The sequence below is a fragment of the Ursus arctos genome, unplaced genomic scaffold, assembly GCF_023065955.2.
Source record: "Ursus arctos isolate Adak ecotype North America unplaced genomic scaffold, UrsArc2.0 scaffold_16, whole genome shotgun sequence".
NCBI classification, from domain to species: domain Eukaryota; kingdom Metazoa; phylum Chordata; class Mammalia; order Carnivora; family Ursidae; genus Ursus; species Ursus arctos.
In genome coordinates, this window is record NW_026622830.1 from 8390424 (window position 1) to 8414572 (window position 24149).

Sequence of the window (24149 nt, forward strand, 5' to 3'; positions counted from 1 at the left end):
TTACAGTTGCACCCCCAGGATCCGATTCCTGGATTCAAAGCCAAGCTCTGCCATGCTCTAGCCCTGCAACTAGTCTCCGAAATTCCGCAGCTGTAAAGTCAGGAAAAATACATGTCCAAATCTCTTACCCAAATCCTTAGAGCCGAATAGGGTTTGGAATGCAGAATTTTCAGATTTTAAAAATGTGATCTGGGGGTGCCTGGGTGGCACAGTGGTTAAGCATCTGCCTTGGCTCAGGGCATGATCCCGGAGTTCTGGGATCGAGCCCCACATCAGGCTCCTCCACTGGGAGCCTGCTTCTTCCTCTCCCACTCCCCCTGCTTGTGTTCCCTCTCTCGCTGGCTGTCTCTATCTCTGTCAAATAAATAAAAATAACAAAATCTTTAAAAAATAAAAAAAATAAAAATAAAAACGTGATCTGGTGCTTACACTGTGTTACACGGGGTCTCCCGTGGGGCCCCGGGCGGCACCCCATATTCGGCCTCATCCGTGTGTCTGCGGAGAAACATACAACGGTTGAATTAGTGAGATAAAGACAGACTATCAATAACCTCACATCATTCCAGTCAGAGTTCGTAGCCACAGGAGTCAGGTCAGATCATTTCGCTGCCAAATTTATTTTTTTTGAAGGATAGTTCTTGGAAATTCAGGTTTGTGGACCCTGAATGGCCTCTACATTAGGGAGTGGTAAGGAGGATTAAATGGCACCATACCTGCAAAACACACTTGAGAAATGCTCAGTATCTGCTGAGCACTCACGGTGGCCAGACTCTCCACGGGAGCCGCTGGGCGATAACCACAAGGTCAGCACATGTTTTCTGAAAAGGGTCAAGATCTCCATTTTGTGGGCGATCCAGTCTCTAACGCTAACCTCTGCTGGGTACAGCAGAAGCAGCCATGGGTAATACACGAAAAACAACCATGTTGGCATTCCAATAAAACTTTATTTACAAAAAGAGACAAGAGGCCGAATTCGGCCCGCACGCTGTAGTTCATGAGCCCCTGATGAAGACAGACATGACTCTAGCTCTTCACGGTGCCTGCATTTGAGGGCAGAAGACAATCAACTCATCAAATAATAAAACAATGTCCCATCGGATCGGGACAGGTATTAAAAGGAGATAGAGTCTGCATTTAGCAAGATCGGCAGGTGATCCGTGTGCACCTTAAAGTCTGAGAAGGGCTGGTCTGGTCCGCCCCTTCCTTCCACAGAACAGGGCTTTACACTGCTCCCAGTCAGTGAGGACTACTTTAATCTTTGTAACTCCCCTGGAAGGTGGGTCTCATGATCCCCATTTCACAGATAAGGAAATTGAGGCTTCAAGGGTTTAAATCACTGATTTCGTATCACCAATTTTGCACATCCTGGAGTAAAGGTTTTGTTTTGTTTTGTTTTAAGATTTTATTTATTTGAGAGAGAGAGAGTGAGCACAAGCCGACAGACTCTCTGCTGAGCAGGGAGCCCGATGCAGGGCTCAACCCCAGGACCCTGGGATCATGACCTGAGCGGAAGGCAGATGCTTAAACCACTGCACCACCCAGCCTAAAGTTTTAGACTCAAGCCTTCAGAATCCCAAGCCACCATTTATTTTCTTGCTTTGTGAGAAATAACAGGAAATAGTCTCCCTCCAGTGAAATCTCCAGGAAAGGAGGCATGACATTGCCAAAAGCCAACAGTTTTCAAATGTTTTGGTCTCAGGACCCCCGAACACCCTTCAGAATTACTGATGAGAAGCGCCTGGTGGGCTCAGTCCATGGAGCGTGCGACTCTTGATCTCGGGGCCATGAGTTCCAGCCCCACACTGGGCGTGGAGCCGACTTTAAAAAAAAGAAGTTAAAAAAATTTTTTTTAGAAATTACTGATGACCCCAAAGAGCTTTTATTTGTAAAATTTAGGCCTATCTATACTTACCTACTCAAAATCAAATCTGAGAAATTTTTGAAATGTTAATTTTTTAACCCATTTAAAAATAACAGTAACGAACCTCTTACATATTAATATCAGTAACATTTTTAAGAAAAATAACTATCCCCCCCCGCCCAATTTAGTGAGCAGATTGGCTTTGGTTTTACATTTTTACAAATGCCTTTAGGGTTTAGCTTTCTACAAGATGGCTTTCAGGGTCGTTGAATTTCACACATCATACATCCCTGGAAAACACACCTTAACGTGTGACAGAATGGGGGTGTAAACAGTAAAGAGCATTTTGCTTCTTGGTCCGGCTTGGCGTAAGGTTGGTTCCTCCTGCAGGTTCTGATGGCGAGATGGGGCCCTGCCTCTCTCCCAGCTCTCGGGGGCTCCTAGCAATCCTTGGCGGTCCTTGGCTTATGGCTCCATCACTTTGATCTGTCTGTCTTCACACGGGATGTTCCCCTGGTCTCTTTGCTCTCAAATTTCCCTCTTCCTATAAGGATTCCAGTCATTGAGGTAGAAACCCACCCTCTCCCCACCTCCCAGTCCAATATCACCTCATCTTAACTCGACTGCATCTGCAAAGTCCCTTTCTCTGGGGCAGCTGGAAATGACATCCAGAGTCACACTGAGACGGTCTTGTGAGAAACAGCAGCGATGTCACCTCAGGGCTCTAGACCAGGGACCAGCAAACTACCGCCATGGGCCGAACCCTGCTGCCACCTGTTAGTCTAAGGGACCACGAGCTACGAACGGTTTTACATTTTTAAATGGTTGTATAAGTATCTGTATAGTCGGCTTGATATTGCCTCTTTCCCAGCAAAGCCTAAAATATCTATCTGGCCCGCGACAGAAAAACTTTGCCAACCCCTGGTGTAAACCCTGCTGTCTACACCGGACCCACCACCAACACCGGTTGTGATGTTGGATTCTGCTATTAGAACCACAGTCAACGGGGCACCTGGGTTGCTCAGTCATTAAACATCTCCCTTCGGCCCAGGGCGTGATCCCAGGGTCCTGGGATCAAGCCCCACATCAGGCTCCTCCACTGGGAGTCTGCTTCTTCCTCTCCCACTCCCCCTGCTTGTGCTCCCTCTCTCGCTGGCTGTCTGTCTCTGTCAAATAAATAAAATCTTAAAAAAAGAAAAAAAAAAAAAAGAGAACCACAGTCAAGGCCACCGATGATCCCAGAATGCTAGCATCACAAGTCACTGGCGAGGACCCCACAGAGCCCAACCCTCTGTGCATCAGAAGGTTCCAAGCCTAAGTCTGGAGCAGCTGCCTCTGACTGGCTAGTCTGACCACGGTCCACACCCCCGCTGCAAGGGGCACTCGAAATCAGTTTTCTACATTTCCCACTTCTGTGGTGAACGGTGGGCTCCACTTTCTACCAAAAACCCAAGGGGAGTAACTCCCCAGGTTTAGGAAGTATGTTCAGGGGGTGGATGAATTATAAAAAGGATAAACGGACTCTCCCTGATAGGGACACGTCATCTCAGAGCTTTCTCTGCTGGACACAGAAGAGCAAGACAGCTGATAACTAGCTTTTGATTTCACTCAGTCTACACCAGCCAAGACCACGGTCAAATAGTTTTCCAAAGTTCTCATTGAAACGTAAAATGTGAACCTCTGATGGGTGTTCTTAAATTCGCAGAGAAACCTAAGATAAAAGACTCACCCAAGCTCCTGGAATATTGCCTTCGTGTGGGCAGCCGCTGCTCTCCCAGGCTCTGCCTCTGTCTTTGGAAAAAGCACTTCAGCTCTGGATCTTGTCTGAAAATCAGAATGAGGACCACGGCAGATCATTTACCGAGAGCTCATGACGCCTGGACACCACGCTGTTTCACGTGCCTCGCTTCCTGACCCGCCACCTGCACCATTACGCCCATTTTACAGATGCGGCCACTTCTTCTGCCTCCAGAGGGCGAAACCGCCAGCGCCGTCTTCCACGCGCGAGGGCACAGCTGGGGGGCATTCGTAACTTACCCAGGTTCACCCAGCTAGTAAGCGACACACTGGGTTTGACCCAGGTTTGCTAAGAGCAGAGCCTAGCATACATTTTCTACTCCATCTGTGCTCCGTTTTCCGTGTCTGTGCCTCTGTCTTGCAGACTTAGAAACTCACCGAAGCTCGGGAGCCATAGGGCTGACAGCTCACAAAACAAAGCAAGTTTAAATATATCATCGCTCTTCCTGCCATGAACCCTGGAGCAGACACAGGTGGTTCCCTCTCATTACAGTCTATACGTGAAAATACTTCAATACAATCAGTGTGAGAAGCCGTGGGCTCAGTTCAGTTAGTAGAAACTCAGCGGGAGTGCGGTTAGCTAAGGGGCGATCTAGATGCATTGTTGGAGGATAGCTAGCAAACAGGGTGGCAGAAAGGACCACACTCCAGCCACGGTGATGCCAAATGCTTCTCGCAATTCAGAAATCGGGTTTTTATGGTGACACCAGTGCCCGATGATAATTAGCACGGCCACATTAGAGCTGGGTTCGCATTGGTAAAATTAAAGGTTTTTAAGACTTGAGTTGACTAGAATGCCTTATAGGATACGACAATCCATCCTTTACCTCTGCCCTTCCCCACTTCTTCCCTGACTGGTCCTGTGTCCTGTCCAGCCACTCGTTAGGAGGATTTCTGACTGCACCATGCCGACCAGACAGCAAACACAGAATCCTGCTTGTGGAATATTGTCATGCCTGCCGCGAGTGAACCTTTCATTCAGGGTGTGACCAGAGCCCCTGAAAGAATATCAAGCTTCCAGAACAGGTTGTACAAGCTGTTTTGTGCCAGATTTGCTAATGAATGTTTGGCTAGAGAAGTAGCAAAATTTGGACAGACTAGATTTTATGATAACTTGTAGCTAGGCTGTGGGGGAATGCCCACATCTGCCAGAAATAACCTAAGGTTGGTTCCATGTCAAATTGGCTTAGATCACAACAGTTTACCTGGTGCCCAATACGCCACCCATGTCTGTCTTCCTACGAGAATCCCTATTGGTTCAGATTTTAGTCAGCAATATATCCAGAGAAGATGGGCCCAGGACCAGGAGATGAACCATGAGTAGTCTAAACCAGGTTTCAGCAAACTATGGCCTGCAGGTTACATCTGGCCCACCACCTGGTTTTGTAAATAAAGTTTTATTAGAACGTGGCCCCACCCACTTATCTATGTGTTTTCTGTGGCTTCTTTCAAGCCACTGAAATATCAAATTGAGTAGTTGCCACAGAAACTGCATGGCCCACAAAACCTAAAATATTCGTTATCTGGCCCTTTATAGAAAATTTTTTTCAACTTCTGGTATAGAATAATGATAGTCCAAGTGCGTTCTATGGAACAGAATCATTGGCATCACCCGAGAGCTCATTAGAAATGCAGACTCTCACGCACCATCCAGACCTAGCCTGGAATCAGATTATTTAGGGGGTAAAACTTTCCACAAAGGAGAAAAGCCATGACTGCCTTAGACCAACTATCCTTCATCCCTTAGTGCTGGGTGCATTGCTGCCTAAACTAAACTCAGGTTCTGTTAGTAGGGAAGAAAAAGAAATAACCCATTTGCCCTTAGGGGTCATTCTCCTTTGGTTACAGAATTTTAACATAGATAAACCTTTAACATAGATAAACCGAGCCCCAAACGCCGAGAGTTTGTAGGTCACTATCAAGGGTAATGGGACAGGGGCTATCATTAGAGGTAGGCAAACTTAGTTTGATGCACACACCCTTGGCAAATCCTTTTACCTCCCTGAACTTTGGGTTTCCTAAATGTAAAATAAGGACAGTAATTTCAGACATAAGGTTTGTATCATGTGGGATCAAAGCAGCTGCAAGTTATGGAATAGCCTGCAAAAGGAGACACACTGTGGTCCCTTGTTTACCTTTTCAAGAGCAAGGATAACTTTCCCAGAGACATGCCCTCAGCCTGCTTACTTCCCCTCTCATTGGTTAGCATTATGCTACATGCCAATCCCTTCACCTGTTATTAGCAACGGAAATAAAATTATCTTAACTGCTTAGACTACTTTAACCACGACAGCTGGGGATGAGGTCCAGGCATTGACAGTCACTTTTAAAAGCTCTGAAGATAATCTGACCTTATGGCCAGGGTTGAGAACCACTCATAACCACCAATGAAAACGCCATCCCTTGGAACTGTTGAGTTTCCAACTTTCCCTGAAGCACACAGCAGTCAAAAAAATTAAAATGAAATGAATATATATGTGTGTACATGTAAATTGAGTTTTATCTGCAAAGAAAATAATTCGCAATTCCTCTTAGGTAGACAACAGCCAGGATCTGCTAAACTAATGATCTCGGTTTTTTTCTTACATAATTTTGAGGAAAAAAATACATAGTGTCTTGCATATTTTTTAAGCCCAGCATTGGTTCAAACTCATGACTCTTGAGAGTCGAGTTGCATGCCCTACTGACTGAGCCAGCACCCCTCTTCTGTGTTTTTAAGTGGACATCTTAAATTTTTATTACAACTCAAATGAGTTCATTTTTTCTTAGTAGGAAAATAATAAACATTTTGTAAAAAAAAAAAAGTGATAAGTGACTGTAATTAGAATCCCTAACTCATATGATTTGTTAAAATAAATTTTAACTAATGTATTGAGTAGCACACACTAAATAGGAAAGAAAACCATAGCACATTTTTATCCAAAGGTATTCAGGCATTTTTATCTCCAGTGTCTGCTGAAACATTTGATGGTTCTAGAAAACATTCCAGTTACATTTCGAACAATCAACAATATTATTATACTTCTGTGGTTGTTCTGAAAGCTCCGTAGAAAGAAACCCATCTAAGATAAAGGAATACAGGATGCCCGCATTTAGGCGCCTTGATTAATCATCAAAGGGAAGTTTCTTTCATCTCTTTGTTAGCTCCTTACACCCTCTACCCGCTTCGCCCTGGTGGAGGAGCGCAGACTTCTCTGTAAGGTAGGAAGAGGGTGAGTGTGAACTTAGGCAATGCAGGAGTATTCCCAGGCAGTTTTAGCAATAAGTAAATGTAACTATAAACATGGAAATTCTGGAAATCAATTCCAGTACATTCCTCCTGTTTTAAGACCATTCAACAATATTTCATTGGTTGTTTTGCCAATTGAAGGAGATAACACAGTCAGCACCATACGCCGTGTACGCAGTAATTGGTAACTACTATTATTTGTGGTCGTAAATAAAGGAGGAGCATGCTTCCTGTCTGGTGAGGGGAAGGAGATAAGGGTGTTAGACTTAGAACTGAGGGTAAACTCTTGGCTAACCTGTACCTTGAGAGCACCTAAGACCTTCCCGCTTGGACAGGTTGTAGGAACTGCTGAGTTGGTGAGAGCCAGAAAAAATCAACATCATGTCCCAATAGAGTACGTTTTTTTCCCATCTCAAGGAACATGCCAGAAGCATGTTTCTCTGCCTGGAACTTTCTTCCCGAGTCTCGATCTTCGCCTTATGGCATTTACCCATCATTCATATTGCTACACCCAACTAGGACACCTTCCGTCCCAGCTGTCCTGTTTCATTCCCTTCCTAGCACCGCTCATCATCTGAGAATATCCTGGATGGAACTTAGATATTGATTTGTTCACTGCTGAATCCTCAGAAGCGAGCACAGGGCCTAACACGTGGTAGCCCCCAAATAGGTAAGAATTAGTTGAGGGGCACCTGGGGGGCTCAGTCAGTGAAGCGTCTGCCTTCTGCTCAGGTCATGATCTCAGGGTCGTGGGATCGAGTCCCAGGTCGTTGGGCTTCCTGCTCAGCAGTAAGCCTCCTTCCCCTCCACTCCTCCCCACCACTGGTGAGCATACCCTCTCTCTCCCTCTCTCTCTCTCTCTCAAATAAATACATAAAATCTTAATTAAAAAAAGAATTAGTTGAATGCAAGGATGACCAATCAGCGACAGACCTCCTCTTAGAGGGGAAAGAGTGTGGAATTTGGGGTCAAGACTTTGAGGTCCTTCCATCACATATCAACTGGGACACCTTGATGCCCCAGGACCTCATTGTTCTTGTGAAGAAAGTAAAATAATAATGCCTTCCTTGTAGAGGTACCTTGGTCTTGTAGTCAGAACTCTCCAGTCCACAGTGCCTGGCACGTGGGAGACACAGAAGACACTTATCATTAATTTTGTTCACTAACTTTTTTTACAACCTGGATTTGTAGCTACACAAATCAATCCTAGAGACCTTTGAAAAACCAAGCCATTGTTACAACACCAAAATCTTAGCTCACATGGCAACAAGAATCAATTTCCAAGATCTCCAACTTTTGTTGATAGGAAAGAAGAGAAAATAACCCCGATGCTCTTAGTGTTCACTCTCCCTTGGTTACAGAATTTCTCCATTTATGACCAAAGTACCACATTACTATCAAATCGGGTAGCCTCTTACCTTAACAACTTATTCTACTTGCAGTTTTGAAAATAACATATACAGGGGAAAATGTCTCCTGAAACACTGTATTCCATTTCTTCATTATTTTGGAAATTACCCTAGAAATTTAGGTCTTTAGATAAGTGTTTATTTACATGCAGTTTTGTTAAAGCTGATAAGGCAATGAAGGTTTTTTGGTCCGTTTTAAATTTAGAATACGGGCACTTTCAAATTTTGAGACAAAAAAGGGATAAAGGAAGAAAAGTTTGTTTTTAATATTCTGGGGCCCCTAACAGATTCAGTTTTCTAATAACCATTACTGTTTCTGATATTTTAGATTCTTTTTCCAGTTCAGCATTACATTAAAAATAAATAAATAAAAAGGGGCACCTGGGTGGCTCAGTCGGTTAAGTGTCTGCCTTTAGCTCAGGTTGTGATCTCAGGGTCCTGGGATTGAGCCCCGCATCGGGTTCCCTGCTCAGTGGGGAGTCTGCTTCTCCCTCTCACTCTCCCTCTGTGGTCTCTCTCTCTCAAATAAATAAATAAAATCTTTAAAAAAATAAAGAGGCATTTTGGGAGCAGAAGGAAACATGGGGTTAAGTGCATTGGGTTGGGTAACCTAGATCAAGGATCTGCCCGTTTTTAGTGTAGAGGAATTGATAGTAAATGTTTTAGGCTTTGCAGAGCATAGCGTCTCTGCCATTGTCGCCCAAGAGCAATCACAGGTGATATATAAGCGAATGAGCATGGCTGTGTTCCAATAAAACTTTATTTACAAAAACAGGCATTGAACGGATTCGGCCATCAGACTGTAATTGCCAACCCTCAATCTAGAATTACATTCCGCCTTACCGGTTCCTGGTTGGGGATTTGGCCCATTTCCATTCATTTGCAAATAACTCAACTACTTCATTTGGCTCTGAGGATAAAATGGATCAGCCTGTGAATTACTCCATGTCAGTGTTCTGTAAATGTTACTTGTTATTAGTAACAGTATTCTCATCTTATGGTAAAGAAAGCAATCTGCCCAAGTCATGCAGTTAGGAGGGGTCACACTTAAGGGCACCAGGCAGCCTCAGGAAGAAGTGTACATTGTCTGGGGAGTTAACTCTGTCCTCTTTAACTTTGGGCGAAAAATGCTTTTTCCCCTCTTTCCTAAACAAGTTCATTCAAGGGAGAATCCTGGGAGAAAAAAAGAGGAGCAGAAGGACGTAGGTGACCCCAATAGATTGGGCTCTTGGGGAGAAAGATAACTCTGCCCCTACTACGTCCCCAATCTTGTCCGACGGCTCAAGCTGTCCTGGGGAGTGCCTCCCAAGGCACACTGTGAAGCTGGCTCCTTTGCACACAGCCTTGCCCACGAGAGCACCACGGCAACACCAACGTTTATTTACTCCATTAGACAACATCATCACAGAGGGAAAAGATCTTCTGGGATTTTGTTTTCTTTTTTTCTTTGGGACATTTTTCCTGCATTTGAGTTACCCACTTAAGTTTAGGATTTTTGGCATCAGGCTTCTGGCTTTGTCTCTCATTTCTTTGTGCTGATTGTCAAATGCCCACATATTATTTACACCTCCCTTTCTCTCTGGGGCTTCTAATCCCTCCCTTTCTTATTACTAGCATTTCTTCCCGGACCTCGCCTCCTTTTTTCTAACCAGCAGGAGAGCTCCCCGCGCCTCAGATAAACAGCAAACAAGATTGTGAATTTCAATGACAAATACTGCAGGCGCTATATTTCCCGGCCCCACCTAATTTTTAACTTGGGGATGGTAACTTCTTCGGTTTTCCTGCTCTGAACATTGGCAGGCCCGGTTCCTCTTTCATTTTGGCCTCGTTGCATCTCTTCCTGAATTAAATTTTTCAATTAGCTTGCTTGTTACAAGGCGTAAGGAACTGCCTTCCTCTTTAACTCAAATTTCCTTCTTCCCAGGCGTAACAGAAATTTGCTATACACAGTGCAAGACAAAGAACAAAAAGATCTCACTAGCTGAGCAAAAAGATTCAGTCGTATACATGATTTCACCAGGTTTCCAACTGTATAATGAAATCAGACTCCTCCCCCGGGAGGGGAGTTCCCTCCCCAACCTACTACACTCACAAAATCCCACCCACTTCTTTCCAAGGACACACTTTGTTCTGAATCCCCAAGGCTTCGCTCTTGCACACAAAAAAGAACAGGAAGCTGCGCCTAAATTGTAAAAGTGAGCTGCGATCCTTCTCTGAACCCATGATGAAAAGAGTAGATGGGACAGAATTACACAATATACAGCAAGCATTTGTAACACAGGCATGGGACGCTAACGCAATGATCTTGGCAAGGCTGGCCCCTGGGTGGGGTTGGAGTGGGGGTGTGAAAGGGAAATACGACTTTTTTTTTTTCTTTCTCTCTTATGATCCTCTCACTCTCAAGCTGGAGGGAAGATGAAAAACTTCAGGGAAGGGCACATGTTCATAATAGATTTTTAATGGGTTACTAATTCTGTTTTAAACCCTCATTTAAAAAAAAACTTAATTCAATTCTCCTTCGGATTAAGGCAATTTAAGGACAGGTGTGGAGTAAAGCTGCTGCTTTCAGAGAGTGGCGAGTGTGCTTGAGGAAAGAATCACAGGGCGTGCATTAGACTGGAGTGTTTATTACAGCCTGTCTGCAGCAGCGAAGACTGAAATCCACCCCACCATCGGGGGGACAAATAAAATACAGCAAGGAACACCATTCGAAGAAATACTATGCCGCCATTGAAAAAGCCCATTATTTCTAACATGAAATGCTCTCCAAAAGATCTAAGTGGAAAGTGCAAGGTAAAGACAAAGAAAGGTGTATCTGATATACATACATGATCGATGCGTAGACTGTTTCTGAAATAGTCCGCTGAAAACTGCTACTACTGATTGTCTGTGGGGAGGGGGAGATTTACCTTTCCCCACAAACCCTCCGCTTTGAATCTCCCCCCCAACCAAAAGCATGTATTACATTTTCCCAAAATTTGTAGCTAATTTTTTTAAACTGCATGTCAGTATAGAAAATTGCCCATGATAGATATTTTAAGTGAAAAAAAAAGTTGTGCAAGCATCTATAAATATGATTCCAGTGGTATGTTGAAAACAGTTGATGTATACATACACACACATACTCTCTCTCTATATATATATACTTGCATATTATATATATACTTGCATATTATATATATATATACATATATATACTTGCATATTAATGGAAGGTGTCTGGAAGGATATGTGTCATTCTGTTGAAAGTAGTTATTAGCTATCTCTAGTAAGCTCATGCGCTAGTGGAGGTGAATAAGGGGAAAGGGGAACTTTTGACTCTTTTACCTGGATTTTATATTGTTTGAGCCTTTTAGAGAGATTATGTATTGCTTCTATTTTTAAATTTTAAAAACTAAAATGAGGGTCACCTCGCTGGCGCAGTCTGTGGAGCGTGCAACGCTGGACCTCAGGGTTGTGAGTTCAAGTCCCACATTGGGCATAGAGCTTACTTAAAAAAAAAAGAACTAAAATGGGAAAATAAGAGAAGAAAATGGTCAAATACTGACCCACATTCATGAGAAACGTGGGCCATGTCTTTTCAGGGAAATGAAACTCCCAAGAATGTTCAAGGTAAATTCCTCCTTTTTGCCTCCTTAATGAATAGGATATTACACATTATTAGAAACGCTGGAGATTTTTCTCCTTCCCCTAAATGCTATTTGCTGGGCCTGCTCCAAATTGCTTTCCGAGGTGTCCCGGTTAGTGTGTTTGTTCCAGCCGGCCCTCCCGGAGAAGCAGGAGTGTCTGCCTTCGGGGCGTGGAAATGCAGAGTCGGGTCGTGGAAATGCAGAGTCGAGCAAAAGGCCTGGCTGGTGATAAGCTGGACTCATACTTGCATTTACTTTCCTGCCTTGCGCAGTCGAGCTGCACTTGAATGACTCCATTAACCAGAATGAAGTTCCTTGATGACAAAATCCTGACTTTGGCTGTCTGCTGTTTTCGGTTATGCTGCCGTCCTGCGAACAGGCTTCTGTTTAAGTCATATTAGATAGGCTGCCTCCAATGTAATCCCCTGGAAATACCCTCTCCCTCCTCAATTAGCTCTAGGAAGACCTCTGTTACATTTTCTTCTGCCTTAGGCATGCGCAAAAATGATGTCGGAAGAGACACACTCGAAAGAAGCTTGTTGAGAAAGTCTTTATGTGAGTCCCAGTTTCCAGGCATTTACACTGCAATTTACCTCCTGAGATAAACATATTTTGCAAGTGAGCATGATCTGTTTTCTGGGATTGAGAACAAACACATAAGGTCAAATAGCAGCCCGAATCATTTCTGCAAGGGCACTTTTTGGGCAAAGGAATGCCAGGAGCGAAGTTTACAATGTATCCAACATCCAGCATTTCAGCGGGAGTGGGGGGAGGTGGTCTCTGGGGCAGGTTTTTCTTGCTTCCCCGAGGTTCTGTTGGAAGTGCCCCTGCTCCGTTTCCAAAAGTCATTTGGAAATTCTCAGCATTTAATTTATGACCTTCTCAATGATTTTATTCAAGAGGGAGGGGTTACGTTTGGGAGCCAAATTTTTGCCAGTGAGGATGGTGACCCAACAATCTCTGATTTGAAACTGGAGGTGGGGGGGCAATCCGCCACACCCTGTCTTCCTCATGGACAGAGTTTCTTCTTGTTTCAGATGCCTTGAAATTACAATGGCTGCGTCTGCAGGTATATCTCAGACATCATTTAGACTCCTTTAAATGTAGGTGGAATGTTAAAATAAAGGGAGACTTGACTGTCTCTCAAGATTCAAAAAGGATCCACCGGCTATTGTCTGACCTCCCCAGTGTCTGATTGACTAGTAGAAAACGCATCTCCATGGGAACAGATAGATGTCTGCTTTTCACGCCGTGAAATAACCAAGTCAGCTCGCGGAGCCTCACCAACCTAGCACTTTATTTGGGCGGCTGTAAGCAGCCTCTCTCTTTTCATGTTCAGCCAAATTATCTGCCAGAATTTCTTTTCAAGTCTAGGGAAAGAAAAAAAAAAAAAGAGCTTCCTCCCCCCCTCCCCCTTCTGCATGGAGTTAATTACTGTATTTTCATCTGGGAGGGTGGGAAAAATACACACTGAGCTGAAATCGCACACAAAACAGGGCTGGCATGCTGGATCTGCCTGTTGTCTATTAGTTGTTGGTAAATTTTTTTTTTTTTTTTTTAAGGTATGGTGGTCTGCTGCTGTATTTAGGTCATGTCAGGGAGGGTAACCACACAGCCTGGAGGAGGACCTGGGACTGGCTGGTCTGGACTGTTTGTTTACGTTTGTGCCAGTATTGGGCTGTGTGACCTGAGGCAAGTGGGCAGCAGCTCTGATTTCATACGGTGAGAAGATATGGAGGGAAGGGGAAGGACAGGAAAAATGGCTGGAGAGTCTCAGGTGTCTGCCTTCCCTCCCCCCAAAGCCCCCAACATCTGCCATTTTAACTCCCTGATCACTGATCCAGTGCTCTGTGCCAGCAAAATTTGAGAACAGCTCTCGGGAGAGCTGGGGCTTTCTTGGGTGATTCCAGACACTTCTGCTTCTGTTCCTGGTTAAAAATACCACCGGAAGCAGCATTTTCTGATGAGATTGCATCACTTCCAATCCAGTTTCTGAAGCAGAGAAAAAAAAAATAAATGAAAAAGGGGAAGAAAAATAGAGGTGAAATGTACATACATACACACACACATGTAGTTGTGTTTTTTCAGCACACAAGGTCGAAATCCTAGAGGGGGGAATATCTTAGCCTGTTTGATTCTAAAAGTGGGCACAAGAATATATGCGGGTTCCTTATTTTGCCGGAATCCATTCACCGTTCCTATTATTCTCTCCTTCCTCGTTTCAGCTATCCGTGCCTTTGTCTCTCTCCTTTTCCTCAGCACCTCCACCCACCCACCCAACAAGTCTGAGCAGGAAACGTTTAAAGACCAGTGAACTGCAAACCCACTAGGCATTTTCCAAAAGAATCCAGGTTAAAGATACCTTCAGTCAAGATGGAGCAATCAAGTCTCAATTCCAGCTCTTCCGGGGACGTGATTCCTGAATATCCAAACCCCAGTGGTCTTTATCTGGACCAGCTGCTTCTGATGTCTAGAAGGAATGTGGCACATCAAGTGTGTGAACACTGCCTCTATTGTATCCAAACAGGCTGATTGAAGCCTGGATAATTGGCATGTAACCTTCTCTATTAATAGTGCAGACAGATATGTGAATTAGCTGGATCCCTCCGACATATGCCATGCATTAGCTAAAGGGGCTTACAATTCTCCAAACATCTCGGCTAACTATTACACCAATAATTAGGCTTTAGAACTTGATAACTTTGGGGGGAAATCAATAAATAATGGCGAAGCTCCCTACTGCCTGTGAGTAAGAAGTACCTCTGTAATGTTATTACATTTGGGTTTTGAGGTCTTGGGGGTTTGGGGTGTGTGTGTGTGTGTGTGTGTGTATGTGTGTGTGTGTGACTGATGCTGAGTTTCTGGAGGAGACTGGTAAAGTTGGGGAGTCTTTGTTTGGCTTCTATAGTCATCAAAGTATTGAATAGCGCCCACTTGTAGAGGAATAGACCCTGAATGAGGCTGTTTAGAACTGCACATCTCTAAACAGTGGGTTGGTCTCACATCAATTCCTAAGCCCACGTGGGCTGATGCTTAAGAGCATAAACGGCAGTCAGATCGCCTAGGTTTGAAGCTCCCTGACACACAAGCTTGTGGCCCTGGGCACTTGCTGAACCTCTCCGTGCCTCAGTTTTCATATCTGGAAAATGGGCAGAGTGACTACTCCTATCCCGCTGGGACTTTGTAAGGATTTAATACGTTGTTATTCGTAAAATGTTCAAACAATACAGAGTATAAGTATTTGCTTAATAAATAAATAAAGTATTAATAAATAAAGTATTATTAAGTGTTGACAAATAAATTAAGTATTTATTTATAATAGGCATTGAAAGTGGTTTTCAAACAGCAGGTTGTGACCTCTCAGTAGCTGGTGAGAGCAATTTAGTGAATCCCAATTATCGCTTTTTGGTTAGGGTGGGATAGGATAGGATGGGATAGGATAGGGTAGGATAGGATAGGATGGGATAGGATAGGGTAGGCTAGGATAGGGTGCGTAATACACAGGAAGGGTAAACACTGTTTTGTCAAACTTTCTGGTATGTAAATAAGTGTGTGTGTGTTGTGTGTATGTACAGGGGATCCCAATGTAAATATGTACACAATTCTTTTAGTGGGTCAAGTTCAAGAAAAATGTGAAAAACCTGCAATCGAATCATTAAAAACCTGGAAACGAATGCATCAATAGGAGATTGGTTTAATAAATTAAGCTACATCCATTCAATGGATTACCAAGCAGTCGTTCATAAGAAAAAGGTCAGTTTCCACATGCTGATTTGTACTAGACCCCCAGAAATAGTATTTTGGAGAAGTCAAAAACATTACAGAATGTACTTATTTCAATCCTATTGATATAAATAACAAGGGCTTTGTTGTGTGTGTGTGTGTGTGTGTGTGTGTGTGTTTGACTACATTGACCTCCGTCAGCTGACTGTTCAGGTCCTTGGTTGAGTGGGATCCGGTCTTCCTCGGGGTTCGCCTGCTTGGTGACTGGCACTACCATCCACCAGGTGAGCAAGCCAGAAGCCTCAGAGCCACTGTCGGCAGGCAGCTCTCATTCACCGTAAGCGATTCCAAATCCGTTCGTGTGGCTTTATCTTTGACCCTCAACCCCTATGCCAAGCTACTGTCATCTCTCCCCTAGGAAACCACATCAAGCTCCTAACCAGTCTCCCTGTAGCCTCCTTTCCCCTCAGCTGCCTAACCAGTCTCACTGCCACCTCTTAACAAGTGGCCTTCAGTCACCTAACTAGTCTCCCTGCGTTCACGCTTGCCTCCTTTCCCCCATCCTTCCCAGCGTGGCCAGAGAGACATGACCAGCGCCTTCGCCATCTTGCTTAAATTCTTGCCCTGCCGCCCAGTTGCTCTTGGGACAAAGACCAAAATTCTACAATAGCTTTTCCATTAGTTTCCTGCAATGCTATAGCGAAGCACAAAAAACTGGGTGGCTTCAGGGCGCCCGGGTGGCTCAGTCAGTTAAGCGGCCAACTCTTGGTTTGGGCTCAGGTCATGATCTCAGGGTCATGAGACTGAGCCCCATTTGAGATTCTCTCCCTTTGCCCCTCCCCCACTCACGCACACAGTCTCTCTCTCTCAAATAAATAATAAATAAATCTTTTTTAAAAAAGCAGTTGAGGGGCACCTGGGTGGCTCAGTTGTTAAGCATCTGCCTTCGGCTCAGAGCGTGATCCCAGGGTCCTGGGATCGAGCCCTGCATCGGGCTCCCTGCTCTGCTGGGAGCCTGCTTCTTCCTCTCCCACTCCCCCTGCTTGTGTTCCCTCTCTCGCTGGCTGTCTCTCTGTCAAATAAATAAATAAATAAATAAATAATATTTAATAAATAAATAAATAAATAAATAAATAAAAGTTGATTCAGACACTGATATAAAGAGATAAGAAAGGCTGAGGCCCAGTGCCTCACTCAAGGTGACCCAGATAATCAAGAGGAAGATGGGAGGGGAGTGCCTGGCTGGATCTCAAGGTCATGAGTTCAAGCCCCACATTGGGCATAGAGATTTACTTAAAATTTTTAAAAATAATACATAAATAAAACCAAGAAGAAGAAGAAGATGGGTGAGTCTCAGATGAGGCACTCAGGCTCCAGAACCTCCCTGTGGCTTCTTAGCCGGGTGTGGCCTTCGTGGACTCGCTTAACCTCTCCGAGAGTCTGAAGCGTGTCCTCCTGTCTGTAAGGGCGAGAGCAGACCCTCCCGGAAGCTGGCATTGTTGAACGCATTACAGGAAATACTACAGGCCAAGTCTGCACAAGGCAGCAATCATTCACACACTCGCAGTGCGACCCGCGCCCCTGACCCTCGGGGCTGACGTGATTATGGTGGTGGCAGCCACAGGTCATTTTCAAATGTTTTCTTTGGCCCAGAGTGTTTTTTATAAATGGGGGAACTTTCTTCTTTTAAAAAAGTGTATTTTTAGCTTCCACCCACCCGTCAGAAGCTCTGGCAACCCTGGGATCATCTCTTTAAGTGCGACGAGCTAACAGAGCCGAGAAGCACCTGCCACGCTAGGTGCTCTCCTGGGCGCCATAGGCCCCACCCCTCTCTCTCGCCCTGGACTTGGTCCCACTGCACTCAGATCTTGCCCTTGTTGGCAACTGAGTTGGCCGGTCAGGATCGGAGCATAAAACAGATACCTTCCTTGGGGCGCCTGGGTGGCTCAGTCGTTACGCGTCTGCCTTCAGCTCAGGGCATGATCCTGGCGTTCTGGGATCGAGCCCCACATCAGGCTCTTCTGCTGGGAGGCTGCTTCTTCCTCCCCCACTCCCCCTGCTTGTGTTCCCTCTCTCGCTGGCTGTCTCTCTCTCTCTGTCAAATAAATAAATAAAATCTTAAAAAAACAAAACAGAAACCTTCCTGAAATCGGGCAGGCATCTAAGGAGGACTGCAAAGGCATGAGCACGGGTCAGAGAAAGAAATGAGACATGGGGAACACTTGGAGGCTAGCAAAATCGTCAGGGAGCGGTAGCTGTCTCCAGGTTAGGAGCCACAAAGTCGGGTGTGGTTTCCAGGACGTGAAGACAGTAGCCGTGGGAGAAAGCCACGGAATTAGAGCTGTGACCTTCCATGGAGGAACCAGACAACCCCAGGGGCAGGCAGGGAGCTAGGCGAATAAAAACCCCCACCTCGCTGTCCTGCCGCGGTCTCCTGCAGGGGCCTTCCGCCGCCAAACCCACGTGGAAACCAGAGCAGGGCGGTCTGTCAGTATAGTCCAGAAAGGGCCGCCCTAGAGCAGGGAGGACAAGGTTGAAGAGCAGATCAAAAGGAGAAAATGAACAATATTTACTATATCACTGATTTGACAATTCTTCCTCTTATTATTTCTGGCGATGAATAACAAATAATATTAAAAACCACCCTCTCCGTTACTCACACTTTAGATCCCAGCTCCTCTACATTGTTAGAGCCTTTCCAGCCAACAGGGTAGAACCAAGCCCTTGTGTCTCCCCCCCGCGCCCCTTTCACATTTCTAACATTCACCCAACCTTTTTTTGTTATGTTTAATTGTTTTGCAGGTTGCTGTTGCTCACTGAAGACAGGAACCGTCTTATTCATCTTGGAACTCCCAGAACCTAGCACTCTGTCAGACGTATAATAACTACTAAAAACCCGGAGATTGTGGGTGGATTTCCATGTATTGTTCTCGTAATGGAGGGGAGGCCCAAAAAGTCAGTGGTGGAGAAGAAATGTCATCACTAACTGTTCCCAACTACATCCTTCTTTCAAAGAAGCGAATGGTCATTCACCAGACCAACGAATGAATAGTAACAGTAACGATGATATTAGACTACTATTTCGGGAACACTTACTATGTGCCAGTCACTTGACACATGCATAAGTATGCGTTTATCTAGGGTCTTTCAATAATACTGCACGCCATGTACTAATATTCCTATTTTGCAGAAAAGGAAACTGAAGCATAGAGAGAGTAATTATCCAAGTAATTATCCCCATACTGGAGTCAGGATTGGCCCCCAGATCTGACAGATTCAGGGCCTTCAGTCATAAACCCTGCCTCTTCGATATTATGCTAAGCCAAATAAGTCAATCAGAGAAAGACAATTATCATATGATCTCACCGATAGCGGAATTGAAGAAACAAGGCAGAGGATCATAGGGGAAGAGAGGGGAAAATGAAATAAGACGAAACCAGAGAGGGAGACAAACCATAAGAGACTCTTAATCTCAGGAAACGAACTGAGGGTTGTTGGAGGGGAGGGGATGGGGGATGAGGTGGCTGCGTCATGAACACTGGGGAGAGTATGTGTTGTGGTGAGCGCTGGGTGTTGTGCAAGACTGATGAATCGCAGACCTGTACCCCTGAAACAAATAATATGTTTTATGTTAATTTAAAAAAAAAAGAAAAAAAGAATAGTAAAAATAGTGATAGCACTAAAAAAAAAAAGCTAGAGTATTTGGTGAAACATTAATGAGGATTTTTTTCAGCTTTATTGAAGAATAGGCAAATACAAATTGTATGCATTTAAGGTGTATAACTTGATGGTTTCATAAATGTACACATGGTGAGGCGATTATCACAATCAAGTTAATTAACATATTCATCACCTCACATTTACTTTTTCTTTTTCCTTTGTGTGCGTGTGACAAGAACATAAGAGGGGATTTTTAAAAATTCTGCTCTGTTATTGGTAAAGGAAAATGTTTTAGAAATGTCCATTTCTTAGAGCACACCAAAAAATAAAAAATAAAAATAAACCATAGTTAATAGCCTTAACTTACAGTTACTTCTAGTATTTGTAAGCTGAACTATATGTGTTATCTTTTTTTTAAGAGACTTTAAAAAAATTTTTTTTAAGATTCTATTTATTTATCTGACAGAGAGAGAGAGAGAGCACAAGCAGGTGGAGCAACAGAGGGAGAGGGAGAAGCAGGGCTCGAACCCAGGACCCTGGGATCATACCCTGAGCCGAAGGTGGGTGCTTAAGGACCGAGCCACCCAGGTGCTCCTAAAGATTTTTTTTAAAGATTTATTCAGGGGTGCCTGGGTGGCTCAGTCTTTAAGCATCTGCCTTCAGCTCAGGGCATGATCCCAGGGTCTTGGAATCAAGCCCTGCATTAGGCTCCCTGCTCAGCGGGAGTCTGCTTGTCCCTCTCCCACTCCCCCTGCTTGTGTTCCCTCTCTCGCTGTGTCTCTCTCTGTCAAATAAATAAATAAAGAGTTTTTTTAAAAAAGATGTATTTATTTATATTAGAGAAAGGGATTGAGCAGGGGGAGGGGCAGAGGGAGAGGGAGGGAATTTCAAGCAGACTCCCCGCTGATTGCAGAGCCAGATGCAGGGCTGGATCTCACCACCCTGAGATCGTGACCTGAGCTGAAACCAGGAGTCAGATGCTTAACCAATGGAGTCACCCAGGTGCCCCTATGTGTCTGTTATCCTTATCAGCATGTATCAGAAGTTTGGTTATACAGCAAGTAGAGACCTGACTTCGCTGGTGGCTTAAGCTTATAAGGGTTGTTTCCTCTATACGATAAGAAGTCCAGAGGTCAGTTACTGCTGGCTTTGGTTCGTTGGCTCAAGGATGTAAAGGGATGAGGCTTCTGGGGCACTTGGCTGGCTCAGTAGGTGAGCATGTGGCTCTTGATATCAGGGCTGTAAGTTCGAGCCCCACACAGGGTGTAGAGATTACTTAAATAAACAAACTTGGAAGCAAGCAAGCAAGCAAGCAAGCAAGGAAGGAAGGGAAAGAAAGAAAGAAAGAAAGAAAGAAAGAAAGAAAGAAAGAGAGAGAGAGAGAGAGAAGGAAGGAAGGAAGGAAGGAAGGAAGGAAGGAAGGAAGGAAGGAAGGAAGGAAGGAAGGAAGGAAGGAAGGAAGGAAGGAAGGTGAGGTTTCTGATATGTTCTTGGACTCGCCCTCTTTGTCACAAAATGGCCACTTGAGTTCCAGCAATCATTCCCATGTTCTAAGCAGGAAAAAAGAGAAAAATGGAAGGTAAAATATCACCTACTGGTTAGATGAGGCCTCTTGATGGAGCATTCACAGACATCTCATCTATGTTTTCTGCTTTTACTTAAAGAATCACCATTATAGGCAAGAGTGATGAAGATATAGAGATATACATTACTGGGGGCATTGCTGGCCCCTACAGTATGGAGGCTCTGTCCTTAAAGAAGAAGGGGAAATGGATGGTAAAGAGGCAATTAACATTCTCTAGCACAATCTAAGTATCTGTTTATATCTATTCATATCTATATCTTTATATAGTTATGTTTACTCCAGGGTGTGATAAACGAGGCCCGCTGCCTGCCTTTGTAAATAAAGCTTTATTGGAAAACAGCCACGCTCATTCATGTATCTATTGTTTATGGCTGCTGTCACACCACAAAGGCAGGGTTTAGTAATTCCAACAGAGGCCATCTGGCCCCCGAAGCCTAAAATAGTTACTATCTGGCCCTTTCCAGAAAAAGTGTGCTGACCCCTGGTTTACTCTCTCCCCTTCTATCTTTGGTGAAACACATTGTACTTCACTGTGACTCACTGGCTAAAATGAGAATTGGCCCGAATATAAGAGGTGAGCCACTAGCGGTCCTCGGTCACGACAGCAGGGTCTCCTCTCCGTCCCTGGTGGAGCACCCATTAACAAAGAGCATTCAAGGAACATCTGAGTTTGAAAAGGCATTTCCACGGACATCTGCTGCAAGGTCTGAGCCATTCCATCCTGTCTTCCAGCATCTCTCACGACAATGGCAATCATTTTCACTAAAGAATAAACATACTTTTCGCCTGCAGATGCCCACAGACGTTCCGGGAGGCTCACACACAGGAACAATCTAAAATTATCCAGCTTTGTATGCTATGGAAATAGTCTCATTCAAAGACAACTTCGTATTTGTTGAGATAATTACAAGTTTGATAAGTGCAAATTATCTGAGGAATAATTTGTGAAGAATTATGCACGAGCCTGGGTATCGGTTAAACGATAGTTTATAGCAAATCTATATAGACTGAGATAAATCAAAAATATTTATGTGCCTACAGGCACAGAAAAATCTGCCTGTCATTTTTCCATTCAGTTATCCATACAGGGCAGGTGTATTTTTTTGCCAGGGATCTGCAACTGAATAAATCTCATAATTCAAAACGTTTCTCTTTGCCAGCTTACCAGCATTATCATGTGGTTATACCATAAACACTTTATAGCCCACTCAACTTGTAGCTCCAAAATTGTGTTTCTTGACAGATTTGAGAGGAAACTCATAATACATCAAATTTTGAGGTCAGTTAGACATTTTTACTATTTTACATAACATTCTTTTAAATGCATATAATTTTTAAATTTTCAAAAAATAAAATAAATGTATATGATTCAAATTCTCATAATGTTGGTCACACTGTATTTAATTTGAATATATGGATCCCAGAAAAAAGAGAGGACATAAATATCAGTCTGAAATGCCTCGGATGGGACTACCTGTCCATATATCACAAGATTTCTCAAATGTGGCATTTTTGACATCTGGGGCTGGAAAATTCTTTGCTCTGGGGAGCTGTCCTGCACACTGTAAGCTGTTTAGCAGGCACCCTGGCCTCTCCTCGCTAGATGCTAACAGCACTCCCCACTCTGTTGTGACAACCAAAAATGTCTCCAGACATTGTCAAATGTCCCCTGGGAGGCAAAATCACCCCTGGTTGAAAATCACAGCTATACTATGTTCCAGAGCATTTGTTTTGGACAGAGATCCAGATTCTCTGCTATTTCCTGGCTGCAGAAACTTGGGCATAATTTCACCTCTGCAGACCTCAGTTTTCCTTCCAGAACAGGTACATAATAACCGTTTTATCTCACAAGGTTGTTATAGAATTAAAGGTGACGATGCATGTAAAGCAATAAATTCTCCAAACATGGGAGGTATTATAATCGTATTATGCTTCTTAATTATCAATATATCTTTTGGCAGCAGAGTCCCCACTCTGGGTTCTGCAGAAAAGACTCGTGAACAGCAGAGACAATTGCCCCCAGCTGGGACGGATATAAAAAACTCATGAACTGATGAAATAAAGTCTTTCTATCCAAGTGAAATGAAAAATTAGGTTTCACAAGCCACAGAAAAGATTTTTAAGACCTTTTTTTTTTTTTTTTTAAACTAACAAGCAATAGGAGCCCTCTTCTCCCCTTGGCAGGCAGAGGAAAAGGGTCGGGAAACATCTTTCTTCCAGGCCAGCTCATAGGGCTTTCAGGGAAACCCACGACCTCCTTGAAGGACCCCTAGGATGACAACACAGTGTGCTGATCCTTACTGATGCCAACGTGGGGCTCTCCTAATGTCTGGGTAGAATAAACGTGTTGGCTCTTGAAAGAAAGAACCAGGCAGATGGCTACCAGCCCCAATTATCTTCAAGTCATTTCTCAAGTGTGTAAACTATTGGTACTATTGTCCACCTCTCTGCTTTTGGGAGGTTATTACCGGCAGATTAGCTGTTTGAAGCATGCCCTCTTGCTTCTGTTGTGCTGGAAAATGAAGCCTGTTCTTGAACGTGGCACTTCCAAAACAAAATGCTGGCGCTCGGGAATATGTTTTCTCACCTCTCGAGTCCTGAATGGGAAAAATTTGGCCAAGCTTTGCTTTTCCTGTTCTCCAAAATCTGCGCATAGCCCCTAGGAATTCATTCTTCAGATGGCTTTCAAAGAGCGTCCGGGGCTGTTGATGGCAGCACTGCTTGTAAGAGCAAAGGAGCAGAAAATTATGTGACTGTTCATCTAGGGGAGACCAACTGCATAAAGTAATTAAATGGAATACTATGTAGCAATAAAAAAAGAATGAGCACCTTTGCGGATATGAAGCAATCTCCAAAATACATGTGAAATAAAAACAAACCAAACGTGCACAGCGCACATCACAGAGATTGCTTGAATATTCATAGAATAACTCTGAAGAGATACATGAGAAACATGTGAGATAACTTTTCTCCAAGGAAGGAAACTGGGTCACTTGAGACAAGTTATAGAAGGAGATTCAACAACCTTTTCTATCTGATGAACTTGGTACCATGGCAAGTAACGATACTTTTTAAAAAATAAATAAGGTACTTAAAAGTTTAAATAATACCCCCCAAAACAAAATGTATGACTATAATATTAATATATCTTGGTGGAAGATGGGAAAGTCTAAACTGTACTGTGTTCTCCCCCCCCTCCGCTCCCCCCGATATTTTTATATAGAAATAATTTGAGATTTGCAAAAGAGCTGAACAG